The sequence below is a fragment of the Diachasmimorpha longicaudata genome, chromosome 1 (assembly GCF_034640455.1).
Source record: "Diachasmimorpha longicaudata isolate KC_UGA_2023 chromosome 1, iyDiaLong2, whole genome shotgun sequence".
Lineage (NCBI taxonomy): Eukaryota > Metazoa > Arthropoda > Insecta > Hymenoptera > Braconidae > Diachasmimorpha > Diachasmimorpha longicaudata.
In genome coordinates, this window is record NC_087225.1 from 13097865 (window position 1) to 13112551 (window position 14687).

General features: G+C 37.5%; 1 protein-coding gene and 1 long non-coding RNA gene across 6 annotated transcripts in view; one reads left to right on the forward strand and one right to left on the reverse strand.

Annotated features, from left to right (window-relative positions):
* Positions 1–13896, reverse strand: part of LOC135163672 (uncharacterized) — a 48077-nt gene extending 34181 nt beyond the window's left edge. Inside the window, exon 1 of the long non-coding RNA XR_010299171.1 lies at positions 13564–13896. This is a non-coding gene — a long non-coding RNA (uncharacterized LOC135163672). The remainder of the gene's footprint in view (positions 1–13563) is intronic.
* The window catches only part of LOC135163535 (protein cortex-like), a 64935-nt gene that overhangs the window by 34083 nt on the left and 16165 nt on the right, over positions 1–14687 (forward strand). The gene's annotated exons all lie outside the window — the stretch shown is intronic.

Sequence of the window (14687 nt, forward strand, 5' to 3'; positions counted from 1 at the left end):
GGGTAAAAAGCAAAAAGGGGAAACGGCAATGGCTCGTTGAAATCATAAAGGGGAGCGGTAGGAGAGGCCAAAGGGAGGGAAGGGGAGGATCTCTGTGTCGCGTATATGCACGACGGGCCACCCAGCTGGTGCAGGAAACTTGTCCTACAATATCTTCCGTCACGGCGGTCTCCTTTATGAAATCACCTCCGATCGTGGACAAACGCCACCATCGCACTGATCTCCTTTGACTCTTTTATAGCCTCATACGTCTATCAAGATTATTCAGCCTTTTATTTTTAAGATTGAGATAAATAGTGGACAAATATTTGTGAGATTGATATTTCAGATGATTTCATCTGAATCTTTTCATGGAATTTCACAGTACAGACGTATCACTGTCGTCTCATAAACAATTGAATAACTTTTTTACTTTAAAATAATGCACCCCCATAAGGAGAGAAAAAGTTTCGTAAAAATTATCTAATGGTTTGGAACATTATAGTAGCGGCCAGGAAAATTTGTTGACTACTTAATAAAAGTTATATAGGCGTGTAAAAAAATATTAAACTGTTAGGTAATTTTTTCAAAAAAAAAATTCTCGTCAATAATAAATTTCAATAATCATAAATATTTAATAATCTTTTACCGTCTGACCATCTAACCAAATGCCATTTACTCAACTCGCGGGTAAAATCTATCACTTCTCTTTCTTCTGATGGATAACACAAAGAAATGCAATGCACAAGGTCAATCCCCTGACTTCAATCGAATTTAATGCTATCCGTTCTCGAGTTTCAGTTTGATAAAATATTGTCTCGTAAGAGGGACTAAAGTCTGGGACCCATAAACAATAGTTTACGGTCGAAACGTAGTCTCAGCCCACGATACTATCCCAGCAAGTAAATTCCGTTGTCCACTACGTGGGTGTAAAATCGTACTAATTAATCATTTTGAGGTAACATTGATTCCACTCGAACCGATTTCATTTCATTATTTTTTTCAAACATTTATTTTTTCATGAAATAACTATTCCAATAAATTCTTCATGAACTATACGAATCTCAGCCTACTAGATATATGTTTTTTCATGCTGCCAATTAGCGAGGGTTTGTTGAGTTATATCCTAGAGATTTATATATCCTTCATTGGGTTCGGTAACTGAAAAATGAAGAGGTAAAAGTTCGGAAAATCATAAATACAAAGGTATTGCGTATTACATGTCTAAGTTTCGTTATGAAATTGCGGGAAAAATATTTGATATTAAGAATTTCACAATGGAGATCTTCCACCCAAAATTTAGATTTATTTCTATTCAAAAATCCAATAGAAAAAAAAAAGATTGATTTTTATTTTTACACTAGACAAATCCTTATTATTTTCAAGATAAAATTTCTAGATAAAGTCTCTCCCTTAGAATAAAATTTGATTATAGATTATTTTGAATTTTGAAAATTCTTATTAATTGGAAAGAGCAATAAATATGCCACGTGAAGCGTTAATACAAAAAATGGATTGCGAGATTGTACTCTTTCAAGATTAACCCCGTCTTACTAACACGCACCTTTTCTACTTGTGCGTTCACTCCTATCAAAGAGTCATCGCCACGAATTCCGGATTGGGCCCTAATAGTAATTTTAAATAATCACCTGACAACTTTATTACAGTAAGTTGCGTATGCAATTACACCTTCAGTGATATAAAAATAAACTAACCAGTAGCACGTAAGCTTCAATGAAAACTTCTTTCCACGCTTAATAAATCATACAAACCCGGGTTACTCATTGACTCAACACGTAAAAATGTAATATCCGCCTGATTACATATTCAAAGCAACAAAATGTGATAAATCATGCAAATATAGAATTCTCCAACGGCCAATAATTGAAATAGTAGATTGCGGGTGAGCGATTAAATACGATAATGATTTATTCGATTTCTTCGTCGATAGAGATTTTTCAATTTCGTTCGAATTTTTAACTGCCCGGAGAAGAATTCTTGCTACCTCATTTTTAATCAAAAAAATTATTAATTCTTTGTCGAATATATTTTACAAAAAAAAAATTTCACTGCAGAATAAAGTTTACCAATTGTTCTAGAAATTTTCTCGTCATCAACATAACATTTATTCTACATCAGAATAAATTTTTTTAAAACCAGAATGAAAATTAATTATCATATAAACTTTGACTAAATTTGGAAATAGAAACGAGGGAAGGATGACTCATAATACCCTTTATAGGAAGGTAGAATAATTTTTATCAAAAATTTTTCTCCGTATGGGCAGCTAATCCCGAGGATGCTCATGGGCACGAGTCAATACTATTCCATGACATCCCGGACGATTTCAGAATCGCGCAAGAAAGGGGCAAAACACATCACAAGTCACAAAATAAGAAAAAAAAATCTAAAAAATACACCTACGGTTAAGGGAAAAAGAATGGGAAGAAAAAAAAGAAAGGCACGAGCCACCTGCTCAAGCACGACCGTACAAGGCCGTTGATCTGGATCTCGAGATCTCTCAAGACCTGCCGACTCCTCGACCTTATAAGAGTCACTCGTCTCGAATCAAATCATCTTAGTTAAACTTATCCAGAAATTCTTTTTCCTTTATCCATGAAGAAAACATTAATTTGCCTCGGAAATCGAAATGGCAGAACTAAAAGACGAAAGAAGTTGTTGATAAGCCGGGCAAGTTTTCAATTCCATTTACTAATCGCGGATCCACTTTGCCCTTTTCCGCTTCGAGATATTGAATGATAGCAAGTTGCATCATTATGTTCCCAACGTAATCGCAAACGAATGTGACTCGATAACATTATTTCTGTACACAAGTGGCCAATCAAGCTGAGTCTTGAATTTTCGTGTCACTAGAATACGACGCCCTTCAACAAATTTTTCAGCAGAGATTTGTCCAAAAATCCTATTAAATCACGTGACAAAAATTAATTCATGATGATCGATTGTTATTCTAGAGATTCGAGAAATTTTAACCCGATGAGAATAAAAATTACTCTATTGACACAGGAAAAATTACTGGTCGTTAAAAATTCCCCTCATATCAGCATAAAAATTATTGCATCAGATCGGTAAAATTCTCTCCGTGTAAATAATAATGGCACTGACTATTCAGCCCAAAATAAACCCCCCCAACAACCTCGTAACCCCACGTTTATCACATTGTCCCACAGCAAAGCCATTAACCTTCAAATATTCCCCGAAAATTCCGAAAAAAAATTTTTTTTTTCAAATTTCTCGTTGTCTTTGCGCGTGCGAAATAAGTCGAGGAACGCAGAATACTTTCTACGATCACAACGGTACGATCTAACGAGTCGGCGTGCGGTACACTGGCAAAGCAAACACGATCTCATCTTGAGATCTACCCCATGATCTTTTTCGCAGTCGAGTTGGCGCACTTTGAGGCGAACGAAAGAAGACAGGATACTCGTAACAGGAATATACGTATGAAAGGTATGAGCCTGAAAATGTTGGAAAAAGATTGAGTGGTGAGGAAGGAAGAGGAATTGTACGGGACAGGGGGAGGGGGGAGGAGGAGGAAGGGAGGAAGAAGTCTATGGTGTGTTGATCTCCTGTTATGCGGGTATCAGAGTGCGAAGAGACAAGTGCAACATATCCACATCTCTTTTAATTGGAGGTATACATACTGTACATTTATAAGTCACTGGATGGAAGATGGTTAAAGTGCTGTCCACTCGATATCTCGTAGAGTATAACTCGCTCCGGGGGATTTTATTTTTCATTCAATTTCAATTTTTCATCTTCTGTTTTTACTTTTTATTTTTGGTATTTTTAAATGAGAGGGAGGGAGAGAAGGTGAAAACACTTACCGCGAACGAAGAGCGGATGGTGTACGTGTGGGAATCGAGTAATGAGGCATCACCTGGAGTAACGAGAAAATCAACGAGTTTTTGTTTTTCATAAAAGTCGAAGGGTTTAATTAATTTAATTGGATTTCTGAATTTTTTGCAATTTCTGAAATTCTATCGCTGATCAAATTCAAGGGGTTTTTTCGCGTGTACAGGGGGATAATTTTTTTGATAAAAATTAGTTGTTCTAGAAAAGTTCTAGAAAAAAATTTAATGGCTTTAGCCATTAATTTTATTTTTTTAAGTATTCACACAGACAAAAAATGATTATAAAAAGTTAAATCCTCAATAAGTCGATAAATAATGCAAGAGAGGTCCCTCGTAGTGTATTTTCCACCTGAAATTTCAACGAACAAACACAATTTTCTTCAAAGCACCACCGATCAACAAAAACTCCCCCGGTTTTTTGTTTAAAAAAACAGAAACATTTCCCAAGTGTCAGTCACCATGTTGCATAAAATTCCCTCCTCTCCAAACCCCATAAATCCTTCAATCCGTCCATCAATAAAATGTTTTTTCCCCTCCCATCGAAAGCCGTCCCCTTTTTCTCCACCAGTCCTTGAATGAATTTTCAACCTAAAACAAGTCATTGGAATTGGCTATCGTCCTCGCACTTTCCACCTTCAATGGAAAATAAGACATCGCTCGTTGAATTCGATTTCGTCCACATATACTCGCTGGCTTGTACCATCAACCCATTGCACATATAAACACACAATCCCTCCCGTATATATAAAATACCCTGCTATTCCCCTCCCTTCCTCCCTCATATCCCCCACTACAACATGGGCTTTTGTATGCGAGTGGAGATCGATTTTGCGCATTTCACCGGGTAAGGAAGAGAAGAGGATAACGCCGACGTCTACCAGCATCTCCAATCCCAACGTTGGAGAGTTAAGCGAAAAGCCACATGCTGTATAGAGATACGTTTCAATTTAGAAATTGAATAAACATCCGATCTAATGGCACTGCGGATCTATAAATCCAATCCTCCCCTGACCCTCCTCACCTCTTTTTTCAACCGATTACGTCCTATACCCGCGTATTTTCATTCTTCCTCTATCTTCCCCCTCCGCGCACCCCTATTTTCTAAAACCCATGTGCATTATACCATGTTATATATACCACAAAGTTGAGTCCTCTTCGTTACTTTCGCGCGCAATAACGTGAGAACCCGATCTTTCGAGGATGTGAGAGATTTTCATCTGCTGAACGGCATTGGAAAGATGGATTTTTTAACGAGAACTTCCCTGAGGAGATGCTCCATATTGTAAATGACTCAATTAATGGCGTTAGAAAATTTCGGCGGTGGTAATGGGGATTAAATTGTTTTTTTTGTCATAATTTCCTTGGAAGGAAAAATTGATGAATCATCACGTAAATTAGTATTTGTAGGAATTGGAAATTATCCATTAATATTTCTGGGAATTTTAGTATTTTAATTTCATAACTTTGATGACAATGATTTCCATTAATTTTAGTGAAAGGAATGACGAGTTGGAAACATTTAGGGAAAACGTTGTCCGAATTTTTCATTTAATTTCAAATCACATTTAGGACATTCCATTGAATGTATTTAAAAAATTGAATGAGGTTCAGTAGACATCATTCAATTCTTCAAATTTTTCAACTGTTCTTACACAAAATTTTATGTTAATTCCGGCGTTAAAGGAGCAGCGAAAAGAGAAATTTCTGAATTTCAGATTTTTTTGTGGACATTTTCCTGACACTAAATAACATCTGAATAAAATTGAAATAATTATCACGGGCCTAACATCCTCCCTAGAAACTTTTAATCAAAAGAAATAATTCCAACTATTTCCATATATTTTTCAAGTATATAAACAAATCATTCGTGAGATATTAATTTCTTTTTGACTCCAACACCGCGTGGAATCATTAATATTACCGACTGATTGCAGCTGCCACGGTGGTTGACTTGCTTTAATTATAAAAAAATCAATTTGCGAAATCCGCTCTTCCAATGAAATAAATTATTTGATTGATCGAACTACAGAATTATCACATCTATTATAAAATTCGTATGGTCGGTGGTCTGAAAAATCATTTGATTCCCAATTAATAACCCCTTCATTTGCATTGAGAGAGCATTTGTTTAAACATAAAAAACGATGCATTTCGCTGCAATAAAAATGCAAATAAATATCCGGATGAAGATTGACTGAGATCTCCCTTATGAGCTATCTAATTAAATTCCCTTATTCCATTCAAATTAATTTTTATTTAATTCAAGTGATTGACTTTCCTGGGCACATACATATGCATTATACAATACTATATATATGTATCATGCCAAGTTAATCGAGTCCTCTTCGCTAACTTTCGCGCTCAACTCCGTGAGAACCCGAACTTTTGAGGATGTGAAAATTTTCCCTAAAAAAAATACGAGATTAATAAAAAAAAAAATTTGTCCGACCATAATGGGGCTGGATAAAACACGAGATTACGAGATCGGTTTTTACTTGTGTGAATAACACATACCGTGAAAATCAGGGAGAGGATATAATATCGTGTGGGCGCGCTTTAAAGGCAAACGATGAGAGTCCCTCGCTTTCCCCTTTCCTCCCCAATTTTTTTTTTTATTATTTTTTTTTTTCATCCACTGCGAATGCAGAAACGTAACACAAGGTTTTGCTGGTGTGTATAGAGCGCCTTGTGATTTTCTTCATACGTGTTCACAGGGATTTGAACAGTTAGAGAGATGCCGAGTTTACAGTGTGCACACGCGAAGAGATATATATAATGCGCACGTAAGTTATCTGTGGATGGCGATAAATTCAATGCAGGCGTGCTTCGTTAATAATAATTGTCGCCCAGGCACTTTACCAATGGGAATTGAATTTTCCCGCGGGTCTGAATTCAGTTGGTGGAGGGAGAGAGCTTTGAAATAGGGGAAAGGTCAACTGAGTCGTCAGTTGAACTTTTTTTTTTTTATTAATTAAATGATTATTATTGTGATTTATGCGGTTCACATGAGCACATACTTTTAAATTTTCGTTTTGTTTTCCAGTGGCTGATGACAGATGGCCTGGGGGGGGGGATTAAATATTGCTTTATGTTTAGTCCTGTGAAATAATCCGTGTGAACAATATTATTTTGAAACACCAAAAAGGTTTTTAATAGCCAAATTCATCCAGACACAATTTATTTGCCTAAAAAATAAAGTATCTCTCGACGAATGTGTCTTTTGAAGATCTTATCCCGTTAATTATATAAAATAACAACAAAAAATGTTGATAAAAAATCTTGGGCTGTAGTAGTCGTTACCGATTCATTTCTCCCCATTAAAATCGAAAATATCGAGTGTCCCAATATCCAATTAAATGACTAGTAGAAAAAGTCGTCACGCCGTATTCCATGTCTGCCCTTCCCCCCGAATTAACGCTACCGTAATCATCTCATCCATTCAAAGAAGTCCTGAAAATAAACGAACTAAATTTCTAGAACACGAAGGAATAAAAAAAAATTGAGTGGTTCGATTAAACTCGGAAGTAATGCGTAACATTCCATTAGAATACATCAAGCGATTCTTATTAGGGGCAGAATGAAAAGGTAGATGTGGGGCCAAGGATGAGGTGAAGATTCAAACGGCACCCCCTGGAGTGCCATGAAGCCACCCAAGAAGCAATGCGCGCTCCGCCGATAACTCGCAAGACACGCAGTTACAGTCATGCCCATGAATATGCGATTTTCCTCCCGCGCACCATTCCAACAGCGATTGAATGAAGGAAAAACAACGATTGAAAATTACAATCAGAGAAACACAAGTAGAGCGACCGATAAAAAAAAAATAATAAAATTTTCTTTCATCTACAATTTAATTGTTCCCTATTCTTTCACCGTTAATAATTATTCAACTTTTCCCTGTGGCAATCAATTTCACTGATGCATAAAGATTGGAGTATTAATTCAGTACGAATAGAAAATTTGTGAGGTATAAAGGGTGCGGGAAAAAAAATACGATGAATAATTAAGACACATCCTGGATCCTGGATTGAGACCGATGACGCTGCGAAGGGCCTTGGAACGTGGTGTTTTACGATCGATATAAATCGCGACGATTTCCCGAGGATAATAACAGCCTGGTGACTCAAACAAGTGGTACAAGGATCGCGGATATATCATACCTTTTTTCTGGACTTTGATACCAACCTACCAGCCTGGGTAGAAGAAGTTTCAACTACTGGAATTTTTTCAAAGAACTCATGTGGAATTTCAATGGAATTCCGGTAATAAATTAAAACGTTCGTTCAATTGATTAGCCGTCTGCATTTCTTCTGCTCGGTGATATTCTTTAACATTTAAAATACATTTTTGGCACGTGATTGAAATAGTCTGCATACACGAACTCAAACTTTCTATAAAAATTATCAGAAAAATGTCATCAGAGAAAAATTGAACGTAATTTTTCGTTAAATTAAATTATTGACAATATTCGTCAACTGTATGAAACAAGTTCAGCTGCAATAATGCCCTTTATTATTATTCCTAGAATTCACCGGGAATGACAATTATTTTTAATGAGTAAAATTTTTAATGAAACCAATTAGAAAAATTTAGTATGATGACATGCGATGCATTTCGCAATTGACTGAGCCACCCAGGCGGTGAGGAACGTTACCTGAAAACCCCACCCACCCCCACCTAGTCGGCCCCTCTCCCTTACACCGACACCTCGATTATCGATGGAATCTCACAAGACGTTCCCCCCTGAAGGCGTACGGTCTCGCACAGTATATCTCCCACAGTTGGATATAAAGAAAAGAAATGTCCGTAGAGCACGTAGCCAACGTTAATGAACAACGTCCAGGCGTTTCGACACGTTCGACTTGTCTGCCCGGTTTCTAAACGCGGAACCAGAGCATCTGGGATCACCATCCCCGATCTTTTATCTCCCTTTAGTCCATTGGTTACGCTTTGTATGGCAATACTGGAGGTAATGCTCATCAAAACTCCAGATATTTACCTATTTTTTACTCGTATAATCACGTCGGTGGAGACAAATTTGAAACACTGAATGCAGGGTGGGACAATACGACTGAATATCGGGCCGACATTGCTCCTGATGTACCCGATAATCAGCGCCGGGCTTCTGCCGATCATCTACCGAATCACGGTGCGTTGCCTCGGGTCATTATGCATAGTCAAGTGGCTTTTACAGTTCAATACAGATAAGGAAACAGATTCAATCGTTCTCAATCATTAAATTTATCAATTAAATCGCGGGAGAATAATTTTAAAAATAAATATGGATTATCAGCTTCATTTAAATTACGGAAATAAATAATTAAAACTATCTTTGATAATGTCTCTTAAGGATCTATCAGAATGTGGTTTTAATTTCTAAATAAAATAATGAAAAAAATGTGTATGTAAAGTACAACAATTTTATATTGTAAGGAATGCAAAAATGCATTTGCAATTTTTATAGCGAGATATATTCCCTTAAAAAACCCATCAACTCATAATTTTTACCGTAAAAAACCTTGGCCATTCAAAGTGTGTAATTATTGAGACGTTTGATGAAGTGCGAGGATAAGAGTATACCCGAGAAATACGTAAAAAAATGGACAAGTGAAAAAGGAGAAGAGTGAATAAAAGAAGACACGATAAAAAGTGGAAAAGAACGTGGGTGTACCGGTCTCTGTGCGTGTCGTCGTCGTGTCGTTCTTACACCGAGCGACAGGTCCTACGGGATGTGGGCCGTGTCTCAAAGACTCGGAGATCTCTTCCTCGTGTATGTGGGCGCAACCGTCATGCTATTTCGATTGACGTTCGCATGAATTTTCCGAGTGAATTTTCCATCTGCGAGCCAATAGAATTTTGCGGGGGAAATTCTTTGGTAGAAATTACTCTGATCACAATTTTCATAATTCCATCACGATATTTTCAAGAGCACCAACGGACTGGGCGGACGTAGACGGATGAGATTGATTTAATCGGAAAGTCGAGAGATTTTAAGATGCAAAATATTGATGATTACTTTACAGTTAAATAATAGCATTAAACATTTATCAATGTCCAGACTAATAATGACCGGAAAAAACGAAATTTGAAAATCTTCATTTTTAAGGCCAATAAATATCACTAAAAATTCTGAATATTTCGGAGTAAGTCTTGAGTTTGACTAGATTAATGAAAAAAAATTTTGCAAGTTACAGCATGTCCTGTAAAGAAATAACCACCCAGTTTTTGAGTAGCTGTACTCATTATTGAGATAATTGGAAAAATAAAAGTATGCATTATTCCATAACCTGAAGAACATTCACAAGAATAACTCAATTGCTCCGCCATTCCTCGGAAATACCAACATCCAAAGCTCGAACCTAAACTCAAACAAAAATGAATACAAAAGTGCACAGGAGGGATGGAAATAGGCGCAGAATGTAATGAAGGCGCAACAGCAGCTGCTCGTTATCACGCGAAACGTCGCTTCGTTCGTGGGGGGAAAAAGCGCCGAAGGAAGAGGTAGTTTGCGCCAGTGCACTACCCATTGCTTCCCGGTGTGGATAGGCACAGGCTCAGTGATGCACCTCTTGTTCCTTCAGCGAGAAGTATAAGAAGAGGATAAAGATGGAATGAGGAGACTCCTTCAAAGTTACTGCGCGCTCGAGTGGATAACCTACGATCTAAATTGCCCGAGTGCGCCGGCCGGCGCGGTTTCAATAGATGCCGTGGCAACTGTAACGAATGTTAACCCTCCCCCTCTCACCCCACTCCACCCTTGTGCATCACTAGGCCTCGAGAATCGATCAAAAAATGGAAAAAAAATAAATAAATAAAGTGGGGGAAAAAATAGGAGGCAGTGAGTAGGAAGAAATGGCCTCACAAATATTTCTCTTTTCATGTAATTTTTCTCCCATTTTTTTTAACGCAACTCGGGGGAAATTATGAAGAATTACACGAGGTCTACCTGTTACTCTTGGAATGTCGATGGCTCAATAATGCGAGCACGATCATTCTCAGTCATCGCTTACCAACTTCCCTCTCAATAATTTTTTTTCCGCTACAGAATGATCGATAGGCACGGAAAGAAGTCGCGAAAATAGTTCGCGACACTTCCGTTATTTTGTTGTAGAGATATTGCGACGGTAATTTTTACCGAGGTTGGGGAGATTGTGAGACACGAGAGAAGTGTAATCATGATTTAGGAAGTTTTATTGAAATTGCATTAATAGATTTAATGGAAATGAATTTGTGAGGAGACCTAAAAGAAAAAAAATCTACTGAGGACTTCCATGAGTTCACGAATTCTTTAATCAGCAGAAAAAAAACAATTTGATGTTGGAGTAATGAAACAAGAAATTGTTTCGGAAATATTTAATGGCAGTGAAATTGTCCAGAAATTAATCGGTCGACCCTGCGTTAAAATGCATTGATACTTTAATTATTGGAGTTTTTCCGAATAAATTTTTACGTGGCATACGTGCATTTTTATTTTTTTCTCAAGTTTAAGTGCAAATAATTTTGTATCAGCCCCATGGGCATTAAAAAAAACAATACCAGGGTCATTTTCCAATCTACATAAGTGACACAATTTTTTTACTCACGACCGTCACATACTGAGGTATATTTATGACCGTCATTATACCTCTATGCAGATGTTTTAAAAACAATTGGCTTATAAATTATTTGTGATGATCGTTCCCATTTAAACAATACTGATTTACAAAATTATGCTCATTTCACATGGCTCCGATTATTTTCAGAGAATCCACAGTCCAAACAAGTTTGTGGACAGAATTAACTTCAGGACATTTTTATGTTACGTTTCGCTGATTCTCCCTGGAATTAAGAACAAATGGTTGAAATATTTTATATTGATTTGGTTCTCCATTGATAGGAGATATTTTACTTTTTACGTGTGCACATTTACCCGAGTCATGACCAAGAACCGTTGAATTTCTTTTATTAAAAATAAAACTACGAATGATCAAGGTAATTCGGTGCTTTGACGAAGTAGAGCAGAACAGCAGATGACTGCAAGAATTTCCAATTAATTATTCTATAGATATCTCAGAAAATACTAGGTCCGTAGACAATAACAACCGACTTCTTTGTCGCTCATAAAATTTTAAACAGAAAAGGTAATTTACGGAATTCCTCTACACCACACTGTTCAGGAGATATATTTACGAAGTTATGCCAATTCGTTTTTTTGTGGAGAAAACATGAGTCAAACGGTTTTCATACGATGTATTTTTCAAATACCTTGGCTAGCCACACTGGTTAGTAGAATATGTCAGGATATTTTTGCATTTGCTCATAAAATTTTGCATGAAAAGTCATTCGAAGGCAAATGAGTCCAAAAACTTGACTTTTCGCGGGGCATTTAATAATTTGCAAAAAATATTGGACTGGTTCATCTGTACCCTTGGGTTAATAGTAGTTCTTGTCATTCTGACCCTAAGGCACTGCTCCAGGGATGCTGTGTGCCCGCGAATGTCTGATTGTCGTCATGATAACAAATATTGTTGGTCACATGAGAGAAACCAATTTTCCAAGCTCACACGATTGCAGATTTATATTTGCCTAGTGATGCAATGGTATTTTTGCTATGGGATTTTTCTAGTCATGTGGAGGTGGCATTTGAGCCGAAGGCGAGGACTGGTCAATCGCACGAGTAAAAAAAAACATCGCAATAGCCCCGGGATAATTTTTCTTGCAAAGATCTTCCAGTTTCCGAGTTTGGGATGGATAAAGTATACATTCCCGAACGAGGAATCCGGTGAAACAGTCCGGAACACTAGTATTTCAGTACTAGGTCGGAAATACAAGATTGTGCATTGAGGTAGAAAAATAGTAAATTTCAAACTGCGAGTCGATAATAATTTGGTGAGAAAATAAAATATTTTCATACGAGTGGGGAAAAGTAATTGTTTTATGCAGAACTTCTTGACTTTATGTCCTTTAAACCGTTTTGAAAAGTGAACTTTGCAGGCAGGTATCAGAAACACTGGACTTTATCGTGCAATTATGACCAAAAATACCCGTTTGGTTAATAACTATGAAATAGTTAAATAATTGATAAACATGTCATCCCACAATTCCAAAACAGTATTCTTAGAATCAATGAAATTTTATAGAAGAAATATCTTTTTACATTTTTCTCCGAAGCCACTAGTTTCCAAGACATTAAAAGAAAAACGGTCTGAACCTATTAGTCTCAAAGATAGTTAAAAAATAGTCCTGAAAAATAGTATCCATCTTCCGCCAGTAAATATTTCTACAAACGAACATTCTTTATAGCCGATAAAATACTCCACAAAACACGTACTCTAATAAGTTTCTCTGAAAATCTTCCTCGTTCCGAAATATTCTGAAAAATATACTTGAGATCACCAGTCCAATACTTAATCTCTGAAATAATAATCGTGCTCATTCCCTTGACGAGATATGCTAATCTCATTATTCTCAAAAAGTGAGAAAACCCCGACAGAATCATCTCATATATTGAGCCACGTTAGAAATAAAAAATTCTAACATTTTCCATCCCCGTAATTATGAAAACTGTAACGAAAACCTTGAAGACATGCAAGAAATTATTCATCATAAAACTGAGAGCACTGGACAATTTGCAATCATAAACATTGTTTCATCATCGCGCTACGTTGTCTTTAACAGCGTGCACCTTGTATTTTAAAATCATCGTAACAAACAATTCTGCAGTACTCACCGTCTGTCGGGCATTGAGATCACCGCAGTCCCTTGGTGCACGAAATAAACCACCACATCACAGAAGCACTCAAGTGTCACGAAAAAAAAAAAATCAAATAAAATAACAAAAAAATTCGATTAAAATATGAAATCCACCGTAAAATCAATTGCTCCTCAAAATTAATGAGACAAATTTATTTTGAAAAATTTACGAGTTATGGGCATGTGAGAAGTTCTTTCCCGCGTGTATGTAAACTCCCCTGAAGCGGTCCACGCTAGACCGAGCTCGGTTACCGGTTTGTACGTTTATGCAACTCTCCCCCTCATCCCCTCCGCCCTCCCCTCATCCCCTTAGCGGCCCAGCTTCAAAATATCATAAGAGACCTTTTGACATTAAAATCCTTGGATTAAACCACTCTGAACTCTTGCTCTCGTTATTTCTCAATTTTTCTTTTCTATTCAGCATTATTTCATTCATCGTATCACAGGAATGTTCATCACTGCACTCAAGTGTTCACAAATTAATTCCAAAATCAATTGATTGATTGACGGAAGAGTATTTTCTTATGTTGGAAAGCATTTGGCTCCGGTAAATTTGTCAGTGTTGATTGGATGATTGAGTTTGGGGTCTGGATTTGTTTATGTTAATGAAAAATAATGAAGGAGCGATCCAGCTCGGAGGAAGAGCGGCGAACGACTGGTAGTCCGAGAGAGATCCGCTGAGCCGATCCCGTGGAGCGAGCCAGAGCCCGGAACGGTTCACCTTCTACTCTCAGTTGTATCCGAGTGCAACTTCACCTCCTTCAGGGCTTCACTCTCTCTCTCCTCCTCCTCCTCTCCCCCTCCCCCCCCGCCATTTCCTCTCTTTCCCACTGTCTGTCTCTCTACCTCCCCCTTTATTTTGGTGGTACACCTATTATTGATGGCTTGCAGCTCGGGGCTGGAATTGAGTTTTGGATGGGGCTTGTGAGGCTGTCAATGTTTGGGATGCTGGTGAAGACACGACCTTCCAGTGGAAGGTGCCACGCGAGACTGAAGGGTCCTCCAAGGATCTTCTCCGCCGGTAAAGAATGACAGAGGTCGCGTGTGCTAAACCCCCACCACTTTGCCCTCCAGCAAGCCACTTTCTGTGTACTTTTTTTT